Source organism: Eubalaena glacialis, chromosome 5 (assembly GCF_028564815.1).
Source record: "Eubalaena glacialis isolate mEubGla1 chromosome 5, mEubGla1.1.hap2.+ XY, whole genome shotgun sequence".
NCBI lineage: Eukaryota > Metazoa > Chordata > Mammalia > Artiodactyla > Balaenidae > Eubalaena > Eubalaena glacialis.
Window position 1 is genome coordinate 46,870,188 of NC_083720.1, and position 12,013 is coordinate 46,882,200.

Here is a 12,013-nt window from a genome sequence, read left to right on the forward strand (position 1 = left end):
TGGTTTCTGCCCCCAGTGGGTGAGTTTGGGTCAGTGAGTTGTTTAAGCTTCCTGGTGGGGGGGACTGGTGCCTGTGTTCTGGTGGATGGGGCTGGATCTTGTCCCTCTGGTGTTCAGGGTGAGTCCAGTGGTTTGTTTGCGGGTGTCTGTGAACTTAGTTTGACTTTAGGCTGCCCGTCTGCTAATGAGTGAGGTTATGTCCCTGTCTTGCTAGTTGTTTGGCATGGGGCATCCAGCACTGGTGCTTGGTGGCCTTTGGGTGGAGCTGGTTCTTAGTGTTGAGATGGAGATCTCTGGGAGAGCTCCCAGCGATTAATATTACATGGGGCTGGGAGGTTTCTGGTGGTCCAACGTCCTGGACTCAGCTCTCCCACCTCAGAGGCTCAGGCCCGACACCCGGTCAGAGCACTTATACCCTACCAGACCAGCCACATGGCTAAGAAGAAAAGGAAGAAAAAAAAATGAACAGACAGAACCCCAAGACAAATGGTAAAAGCAGCACTAAGCAGACAAAGTCACACAAAGAAAAATATACACATACACTCACAAAAAGAGGAAAAAAGAAAGGAAGAGATCAACCAAACCAATAAACAAACCACAAATGAAAACAATCACTAAAAACTAAACTAATATAAACATGAATCCAAAACCAAATCAAACACAGAAGGCAAACCCCAAGTCTACAGTTACTCCCAAAATCCACTGCCTCAATTTTGGGAACACTCATTGTATTCAGGTATTCCACACATGCAGGGTTTATCAAGTGAATTGTGGGATTTAGTCCACTGCTCCTGAGGCTGCACAGAGAAATTTCCCTTTTTCTTCTTTGTTCACACAGCTCCTGGAGTTCAGCTTTAGTTTTGCCCCCACCTCTGCCTGTAGGTAACCCTCAGGCATCTGTTACCCACCCAGATAGGAGCGGGTTAAAGCAGAGGCTGATTAGGGCTCTCTTGCTCACTCAGCCCAGGGAGAAGGAGGGGTAGGGTAGTCATAATTGTGATGCGGGGAGAGCCTGCGGTGGCAGATGTCAGCGTGTAGTTGCAACAGCCTGAGGTTTGCCATGTGTTCTCCCAGGGAATTTGGCCTTAGATCATGAGACCCTGGCAGTGGCATGCTGCACAGGCTCTTGGTAGGGTGTGGGTAGTGACCTGCGTTTGCATACAAGACTCTTGGTGGCAGCGGCGGCAGTAGTAGCTCTCCTTTGCCCACCTCTGGGGTCCGAGATGATAGCTGCAGCTCACGCCCATCTCTGGAGCTCACTTAGGCAGTGCTCTGCCATTTGTGAGGACATGGAGCAGGAAGCCCCTCTCCTTGCGCACCCCAAAACAATGGTATCTTGCTTCTCGGCAGGTTCAGACTTTCTCCCAGACTCCCTCCCGTCTAGCTGTGTCACACTAATTCCCTTCAGGCTCTCTTCACACAGCCAACCACAGTCCTCTCCCTGGGGTCTGACCTCTGAAACCCGAGCCTCAGCTCCAAGCCTCCACCCACCCTAGTGGGTGAGCAGACAAGTGTCTCAGGCTGGTGAGTGCTGGTCAGTGCCGATCCTCTGTGCGGGACTCTCTTCACTTTGCCCTCTGCACCCCTATTGCTGCACTCTCCTCTGTGGCTCTGAAGCTCCCTACTTGGTTGACCCCAAATCTGATAAACTTTTCTGGCTTTCTGCTGGTTGTGTTCAATTTTCTGCTTATGGCATCCTTTGATCCTGACTTTTATGCTTCAGTACCAGGTCACAAGCATGTACCTGATTGGGTTTGGATTGTAGTGGGCATCCTCAACTTCGTAGCCTACACTCTAGATGGTGTGGATGGAAAGCAAGCCTGTAGAACCAATTCCAGCACCCCATTAGGGGAGCTTTTTGACCATGGCCTGGATAGTTGGTCATGTGTTTACATTGTTGTAACTGTGTATTCCATTTTTGGATGAGGATCATCTGGTGTCAGTGTTTTTGTTCTTTACCTCCTGCTATGGGTAGTTTTATTTTCTTTCATCCTGTCCCACTGGGAAAAGTATAACACAGGGATTCTTTTCCTGCCATGGGGATATGACGTTAGCCAGGTGACTATTTCTTTTGTCTACATAGTGACTGTGATTGTGGGAGTTGAGGCCTGGTATGAACCTTTCCTGTTTAATTTCTTTTATAGAGACCTATTCACTGCAATGATCATTGGTTGTGCATTATGCATGACTCTTCCAATGAGTTTATTAAACTTTTTCAGAAGCTATAAAAATAACACCTTGAAACACAATTCAGTCTATGAAGCTGATGCTAGTGACCCAAGCCTAGCTGATAAAAAATGACCACGTTGGTTTTGTTTTTGTTTTTAAAAGGAATATGTATGTAATCTAAGTTGGCCAAATGAAGTTCAATTTTATGATTTTCTTAGCACTATTAAGATATAAAACTCTCCTTGTAAATTTGAAGGTAATTTGAAAGGAGTTGCTGGAGTTCAGCATAAGAAATCTGAAAACTCTAACCAACCTACTAGAAAGCATAACTGAGAAAAGTAGAGAGAAAAAAGAAGGAAGGAAGGGAGGGAGGGAGGGAGAGAGGGAGGGAGGGAGGGAGGGAAGGAGGGAGGGAGGGAGGGAAAGAAAGGGCTAGGTGGGACAATATTGAGTAATACATGATGATATACTTTTGGCACCTAGATACACCCATTCCCAAAGGAAGCTATATCTCCTAGGCTTTTCATTTATAAGTGTCATTGAGTTTCCTGTTTTATTAAGGCTGTTTGATATTCTTTAATTTGCATTTTAAGGGATCTCAATTTCTTGGAAAAGACTGGAAAACTGAGATGAAACTGGAATGCATTTGTTTGAGACAGGGAAATATTCCAAAGTGAAACAGATAATAACTGATATGAAGAGATTTTACCAACAATGTTCTCATGCTGAAACCCATTACACTTTGGAATTTGGGGTCAAACAAAATTGTGTGCAAATCTTAAATCCATTACTTACAGGCTATGCAGTCCAGCTCAGAGTCTAGCAGCACATAGAAGGTGCTTAATTAATTATGTTGAATAAACTAATAAATAAGTGGGTGAATAAACTTGGCAAGGTTACCTAATTCTCTTGTAGAAAAAAGGCTATGAGACTATAATGTTGCATTGTAATCTAAATGTTAAGTTCCGTGCAATTCCTGAACACAGTACAAAATCTACAATAGCTTCTCTTCGCTATTTCTTAGTGATAAAATTGAGTGAAAATGAACATAACCGGGACAAACTTAAAGAAAAATAGAGAGAGAACAAAAGGGAAAGAGGGAAAGGGAGAAATAGAAAAAGAAAGAAAGAAGAGAGGGAGGAAGGGAGAGGAGAGAGAGAGAGAAGGAGAGAGAGAGGTAAGTCCATTGCAATTTAACTAAATTTCTGAAAGAGGTTTGCATATAACCCTTACATTGGGTTTAACAACCTTCTAGAAATGCCTTTTACCCACTTCATCTTCGGTCACTGACTACCTCTGGGCATTGGTTTCTATAGGTAGTATTCAGAAAAGAAACCACTTTATGATATGAGAAGGATTCAGATCCTTTGCCATAAGGGAAGTTGATATGATATTTTGTCTAGAGAATTCATCTGTATGCACCATCACTATTCTCCAAGGGAGTGATTGCTGTGCCGCATAGCAAATTATACAGGCTACAGACTGACAAGATCAGAAGGAAAGTGCCAACTTGGAAATGGTTACCATAGGTATCAAATAAGGTGTCACCCTGATTAACATATACACAGGTTTGTGATACATTTATAGAAAATATTGCACTTGGGGAGTTGCTTTGTGTGAAAATTTCTGCAACAACCTGGTTTCATCATTTTCTGCTGGCAACCCATATTTATAAATTATTTTTCACAGAACAGTTGTAATATTGCAAAGTATACATGTTTCAATTGTGCTTTTAAAATAACTAGTCTTGGAATTGGAAATACACAATTAAAAATAAAACTAGGATTTTAATAGAGTGAAGTTAATTTAGAAGATTTTAACCAGCACCCTGGGATAGGCAAGAATTGGCCACATTTCACTTCTTATAATTGACATAAAGGAAGAATAAAGAACTTCCTTCCTGAAGCGGCAGGCCAAGTCTTGATGCATTCCTTTGCCTTCTGGAAGTTTATGTATGTGTGTGTGTGTGTGTGTGTGTGTGTGTATACTTTTTGGAGAGTTGGGAGAAGTCCAGGGGCTTTGTAGGACCCCAGGTTCAGCACTTATATCTATACATGTGATTCTCCCTGCAACAGCAATAAGTGTCACTAAAACTCATCACAGTAGCTTTGCATTCCCACAAGTGGCCGTTCTATGCTTTAGCAGAGTGTTTCTTCATGTATAGTCCCAGGACAGCCCTCTTCACTATCACTTGGAGTGTCTGTTTAAATTGTGTTTCCTGAGCCCCGCCGTAAACCCATGTCATTTCTGGTAGGGCACAGGAGGAACGTGTAGTGGGAAATTTACAATCTGAAAACCCCTACCATAAACAACACAAAGTAGTATACTGCAGTGACTAAGGGACGATATTAGAACCCAATTGCCTGGTTTCAAATTTATTTTCCACCAGCTAGTTATAAGTTGTGAAACACTGAGCAAGTTACTTATCTTCCTTGTACCTCAATTTCTTCATCTTTAAAATAGGCACAGATACATATTATATAACAATACCTAAATTACATATACATTGTTAAAATTAAATAAATCGATGGTGTAAACAGCTTAGAGAAATGTTAAGCTCCAATGTTAGTCAATATTATTTTAGAGGTTACCAGGTATAGAAATGATCTTAACTCATAACGGTTTCCCCAAATTCCCCCACTATTTCATAGTATCACCATTGTTTTGATTTCTCATCTCCATGAATGTGAAGATTATGTTAATTTGCTCACCTCTTTGCCCAGTGCCTAAGATATTGTACTCTGAATAATTTTTTAAATTTGAGTTAATTTAACACTGCCCTCTGTTTCCTTTTAGAACCAATGGCAAAGGAATAATGGTTAACAGCTTACTGTCTCATAGGAAATTAAATTTAATATTTTAGGATTGAGAAAAGTGTGTTGTGTGAACTCTTCAAACCCAGAAAGTTTCTGGACTTTAGCAAAACTTTCCTCATAAAAGACTGGCTTGCACCCCTTTATCGTGTTGCTTTTGTTTTTTCCTTCTCCTTTTCTCATAAAAGGCCCTCCATAGTCTGCTTGACTCCCACCTTCATCTACTCTTATTTCCCCCATCTCTTGCTCAGCTCTGTGTCTGGACACATGGTTTACCTGTTTTACCAAGGACCAAAACTCTTTTAGCTAGGAGTTACCACACCTGCTGCACTTTCTGCCTGAAAAGTTTCTTGAAACCTTCGCCACCTCTATTCAAAATTGTTTGTCAATGGATCTCTGTCTCCCTCTGTTCAGGGAGTATCTAGTGGTGAGGAACGTTGTCTCATTCATCCTTACATCACCAGGGCCTGACACGGGGCATCAAACACACTCCCACTGAAAAAAGGAAGGAACCCAGAACACGACAGCGTAAGATTCTTCCATTTGCTTATGTTCTCCTCTCAATCATCTTCATGGACATCAATCTAGGTTATGATTATCTTAGGAGAAACTTGGCATTGAACCTGTTAGGGGCCAGACTGACCAGCTAGAAAGAGAATGATCAGGCTGAGGAACCCTCAGAGGATCCGTTCCATAAAGCCCTTTTGACGCTGCAAGCCTTCTCCTAAGCTGGTCTCAGAAGTCACTCAACCCAACTCTGTTGTGTTTTCTTAGTCACAGGCTAATGGTAGGGGTCTTCTCAGATTCGAGGAAAGAGGACTAACAAGAATATGAATTTCTATGGGGGACTTGATTCATCAATTGGAAGGCTGAAGTTCTTTCAAGGCAAGCCTGATCTTTTTCTGCCTCCTCAGATAAATTATGAATAAGTATGTTATCATGAACACTGCAGAAACGTTTAGATCTGCTACACTTGGTTTCAAAGCCCAAATCCATCATTTACCAGGCACCTGATATTATCCATGAAAGGGAACTAAAAAATATCATACCTATATTATAGGGTTATTGTGAGAAGTAAGAAAATATGGGCACAACTTCTGCTGTAAAGTAGGCACTTAGTAAGTGGTAGCTGTTGTTAGTATTATTTTGCTAATTTAATAAATATGTATTTATTAAACATTTGAAAGAGATAAAGTACAAGACTTATGTTTTTTCCTCTAAAAAATATCTCTAAATCAACCCCATTCTGAATGTCATTAAGCAATATAAGATTATATATTTTCAGCTCAGTTTCAGTGTATTTTATATACAGGTCACCCTTAAATTTGAAATGAAATCAATAACACTTAAATGCTCTATTGATTTCAATCTACCAACGACAGTGTGTAGTCCAAAGTTTGTAAATATTCTTTTACCCAGAAGAATTGTTGATAACACAGTGTTCCAAAATACTTGGCCTATTATTAAATTAAATATCTTTTTCTAACTAATGAAAGTAACCTGCATATCAAGAACACGCAAACCTATCAGTTTTCACAATTTCCTTATGAGAAAATATTGCTATTCCAACTTCTTCCTTTATTTTTTTAGGAAAGTTAGGCAGGGGGGTTAAGTGACATGACCAAATCCATTCCATAAGTTCATGATGGAGAGAGGACTGGTGTTGTGTCTCTAACTCTGAGTCTGTGGCATTGTTACTAAGTACAAACTGCTGTACTGGCTCCCTACCAGATGCTACCAAAAGTAAAAAAGACTGCTTTGCAAAGCATTATTCTACTTTGACTGTCAAGATGTTATATTTTGATTAGAGAAACAAAAGTAAAAACCTTGATAAAAACAAATGGCAAGAGTGTGTTCTGATTAAAATCAGAAACACTGACCCCTGAAGATGATTCGTTTTTAGAATTATAGCAAAATGAATTTCCGATAATTCAGTGTTCCTTACGACTTCAAGGCTGCCCAAGATATTTAGAGGTCAATGAATGCAGCCACCTATTGCTAAGCAAGACCCACATACACTTCAATGCAACAAGAATGGACCTTTCCCTTCTTAAAATTGCCAGCCCCAAATTTCTCTTAGCTCTGTTCACAACATAGATAATAAAGCATCTGATCTTTTATCCAGAAAACACTTTTTCATCCATCTTTTCCACTTTTCTTATTCTGAAAATGAAGGAACAGAAGTTCAAAGTCCTTGTCCACTGCTCTTGTCCAGTGCCAACTTTGTCACTTCACCACACCTCCTGACTGTGTTATGGGCAACATCTGACACTTCCTACATCTGCAATTTAGGCAATTTAAATTAATAACAGAAATTTAGGACTTATATTATCAATATGAAATATCAATTTCAAAAAATAGCTGAGAGTTTCATAAGGACAAGGACCATCTTTTCATTTTTAATTCCCAGTTTTCCTCGCATTGTTTGAGGGATAGAAGGCTTTCAAAATATGCATGGTAAATGAAAGAATGGAGGGATACATGAATTAATTACCTCAATCTTACCACTATTCAGATAGGCAGATAGTACTATCTGTACTTCTCTAGTTTTTGCATATTAAGGTATCACCTGAGGAACTAACTAGAATCTCAGACAGAATAAAGAAACCTTTTGGCAAAATAGGTCATCACTATCAAGAAATTTCTCCTTTTATGCCAGCATTGTTTTTTCTGGAGTATGTCAACCTAGTGGTCTCTTCCATAACTCAGCTACCTTTTACTGCATGTGCAATGTGTGTCAAGGACTATGCAAAAGCCCTTATATATTACTTAATTTAATCTTTACAGCAACCTCATTGAACAGACTTTCAGAATAAGGCTTTCAGAACTGAGTCTTATTGACTTGTCTAACATGACGTGAAAGGTAATGATGGGATTAGCTAGCGATTCTACATTTTCTGGCTCCAAAGCCCATGTCTTTATACATGATACTCTTCTGTCTTAAAGTAGTATTGAAAGATGCTTTTCCCTGTTTCTGAACTGGATCTGTATCTACTTTCTTACCAAGTCCTCTTAAGGGAGGCAGTATTGCCGAACTGGTTGATCTAAACCAGAGACATTTGTGGGAACATATTGAATAAGTGGGCTGAGTTCCTGTGTCTTAAAGGTAGCAGAGCAGTGAGATTTCTTCCACTCTTCACTTTTGTGGTCACAGATCAGTGAGAGGCCTAGACTCATTTCTGTAAGAAAGGAAGAACCACATCTTCCCTCTGCTTTCTCCCGAGGCATGCTCAGGGCTTAGTGGTCCGTCAAGGGTAATGCTTCGCTTGGGTTTGCTCCACCTTACTCCTTTCCCTCTGGTACTGGAGAGGATGTTCTTATCACATTACCATAGGAAGAGTGTACCCTGAGGTCAGAGAGAAGAGAGAGAACAAGAAAGAAGGAACTTCCTTTTTGTCTTCTAATTTAAACCAGTGAGAAAGTGGAAAACAACGCTGTTAACAATCAGAGTGCACTGTTCCCAATAGAATATAAATAATGCTTAAACAAGGACAACACTTAGGCCGCTCTGCCCATGTTTGGATAGATGTAGACAAGACTCCTCATGACCAAAGAAATGACTAACCATCCTCATCTCCTGATATACACCGCCTTTCTTTGAGTGATTGCTGCATCTTTACTATGGCAATTCTAACTCTATTCTACTTGCCTCCAAATTTAAATTTATTATAATATCTAGTTGCCCTCACATTTTAAATTTTGTTTTTTAATTGCTATTTACTATATTTTTTTATTTATTTATTTATGTTTTTAATTTTTGGCTGCACTGCACAGCATGTGGGATCTTAGTTCCCCGACCAGGGATTGAACCCACGCCCCCTGCATTGGAAGGCGGACTCTTAACCACTGGACCACTGGGGAAGTCCCTTCCCTCACTTTTTGATAACATTGGAACCCAAACTGGTTCCTGCTTAGAATTCTCTAACACAAACACAAATCCTATAGTAAGCTACTCCTGATTCACTCTTCCCACCTAGGTTCCCCTTGGGTAAACCATTTCTCTCTGCAGCAAGCTAAATAACCTAACCATTCTTTTGACTGGAGAGATGTTCCTGGTGGGCTTTCAGTATGTGTTCCTCAAGCCACACTACATTCTCCAAATGTTATAGCAGCTCTGTATTTGGGGATTCTGGGTCCTTGCCTAGCTATAAATCAAAGTTATAAATGGTTTTCTATGAGATTACTGTGCTCCATGGTAAAGCTCCCTCAGTCAAGAAGTTGATCAGGAAAAAAAAATGTGAATGATATTCAAGAACAGAACAGCATTCTGAATCATATGAGTTGGTAGTTTCTTTCCATCTGCCTTGCCCTTTTTGTCTGTCTTTGGTGGGCAGGACCAGATTAAGATCTTTAGAGCTGGAAAGCTTTTAAAAATATTACTGTTTCCTTTTGTTTAGTTTTGCCCCTACTCAGTTCTTTCCATAAGCATTTACTTAGTCTGAGTGTTAGTTAATTAGCCCATTCTGCTTTATGCAGTTGTGGAGGACCTTTGCTAGGACTGCTGTCATAAAGTCACACCCTCCAAACTAAGGGAAAAATCAACAGGAAGGAGAAAAAAGGCTCCACTTACCTTAAGCCTAAACTACTGTTTCTTTTTAACTGAAAAACACTGTTTGGGGTGAGATGTGTGTGTGTGTGTCTCTGTGTGTGTGTGTGTGTGTGTATGGGTGTGTGCAGGGGGAAGAGGGATTATTTGTTACTTGTTTAGCCACAAATGAAAAAATTAAATTGTAAATAGAAGGGAAAGGGAGTTTAATATAAAATTCTAGAAATAAAACCTATGGTCTTGCAGCTAGATGCTGGAAAACACTTCTCAGAGGACTTTTTGTATATCAGCAAGGGCAAACATTAACCAAGTTTTTATAGTAACATGTGATTAGTGCTTTGATGGGAAAATACCAGAGGCTTGGGAGCTTAGAGAAAGGGGACTTAATTTAGGGTCCCCAAGAGACATTGCGGCTGAGATCTGAAGAATGGGTAGAAGTTTGCTAGGGAATCATGTATGGGAAAGAAGCTCAGGGCACACACAGTCTATGTGAAGGTCAGGAAGCAAGGAAGAACTTTGAGTGGAGGAACAGAAAGAAGTTCCATTGCATAAGGAATGAGGGGAGTGCTATGGGATGAGGGTGAGCCATGATAAAGGGTGTGGACTCAGTGGCTCTCTTCGTTGTTCCAGCCTAAATATGACGACCTTCTGCGGAGAGGAGGAGACTTTTTGTTCATTCTCATTTGTACCCTATCTAAAAAGGTGTTTTACCTGAGGTCTCGCTCTCTTTATGCTAGTCAGCTTTCAGATATCTGCTTTTCTTACCTACAGTGTTATTCTCGCTCTTCATTCCTGAGCTGCCCTCTGGCTGCTCAACAGCCAGCCTGGTGTGTCCCTGAATAATAGGTTTGCATTCTCACCTGGTAAGTCTTTCTGGTCTCATCTTGCTGGGCCACAATCATGCTCAGATTCTCAGAATATGTGAGCAAGGCAGTATTCCATTTGTGACTTGGGAGAAAGTTACTTAACTGCTCTGTGCCCCATAAAAAATAATAATAGTTCTTTCATATAAGGTTGTTATAAAGATTAGCTGAATGATTTTACGTAAAGCAATTACAAATAGCTAGTACATAGTAAGCACTCAATAACTATTGTATCTAGTTATCTGTGGAGAATATGCATTGTTTTGTGCCTGTTCAACATCCATTCCCACTTCTTCTAATAATAGTACTGAAGTGTACTTTGGAGAATTATTTCTCCCCACTTTAAGTCCAGGGCTTGGCTTTACACCCTGGCTCCAGGTGTGAGCACATGTTCTAGACCCAGGCCAATCCCAATCAGCGATTCGTTCATGAATGGATTGTGACCTACTCCAAGTCAACGAACCTTGATCCCATGGCTTTTTGCCAGAACTGCAAGGAAAGAGAATCTCTTTTTATACTGGGATTGCTAGATAGAATGGAAACTAAACCAAGGGTGCTCACTAAGATGGAATTTCCTTCCTGAGAAAGAAGCCAACACAGAGAAAAGCAGACCCAAAAGATGGAGACCAACAGATTCGTCACAATAGTTTTTGAGCACTGGATTCAGCTACATCTTGAGCAAACATCTTATTTACATTTTTTGTTAAATTAGTAAAATAATTGTATCTGATTCTACTGTCAGTTTGAACAAGGTGACTTCTGTCCAAAAGAGCCCTAACCTGCTGACTTCACCCAAACATTTACTGATTTGCAAGCTGCTCAAGGAGGGATGGAAGTGCTGAGTTCACAAGCTGACCCAGGGGAGCACTGCTGAGCATAGCTATTACTAATGCATGTATTTCATGTTCCTTCACAAATTTTAAATCTCTTTCTCTCCTCAAGTCAACTTGGATCTATGGACCCAACAACTCAAAACACTTGCAACTTACCAGAGGCTTCCGATCCTGTTTTCCTTCACATCCTGGGCCCTTTTGTTTTCCTCGGTTATGTCAGACTCTATAAGTTTTGTTTTTTTTTTTTGGCCCCTCCTCTTCAAGTAAACAAATTTATACCATGTGTCCATTTGTACCCTTTCTAAACTATCTTTCTTTCTCATTCTTCCTTGCTGCCCTACCCCCATTCCAATCTTTCTCAGATCAGGAAAATGTTTTATCCAAACTTCAACTAGGGCATCAAGGAGATGAGTGTTGGCTAACATACAGGTTCAGAATAGAACCAAAGGGCAAAGGGGAGCTTAAAGAAATGCTAAAATAGCAACCTGAATCTGTGAGAAGAAACAACTGATATTAAGTGAAATGGGGATTGGGATGGAGAAGGAGGTCAGTGCCTCATTGAAAATTAAATGAGAAATCCACCCTATAGTTTTCTACTAGAGCAGAAATAGAAGAGAATACAGCTAGCCTTTGCATCAAAGGGCAGGAGTACTTGAACATGGGCAGATGAGTCCAGAAGCTATGAGCACTGAAATCAGAATCAGTCAAATTAGCTATTATATTTTGGTCAGCTCTGTTAACAGACTAGTGAGGAGAAAGGACATGCTTTGTTTATATAATTTCTAAAAA

The 12,013-nt window shown here is 40.3% G+C and overlaps 1 pseudogene; it reads left to right on the forward strand.

The window, feature by feature from the left end:
* The first annotated feature begins 1,223 nt into the window (after positions 1 to 1,223).
* On the forward strand, positions 1,224 to 2,301 carry LOC133091769 (ethanolaminephosphotransferase 1-like; annotated as a pseudogene).
* Positions 2,302 to 12,013: the final 9,712 nt, after the last annotated feature.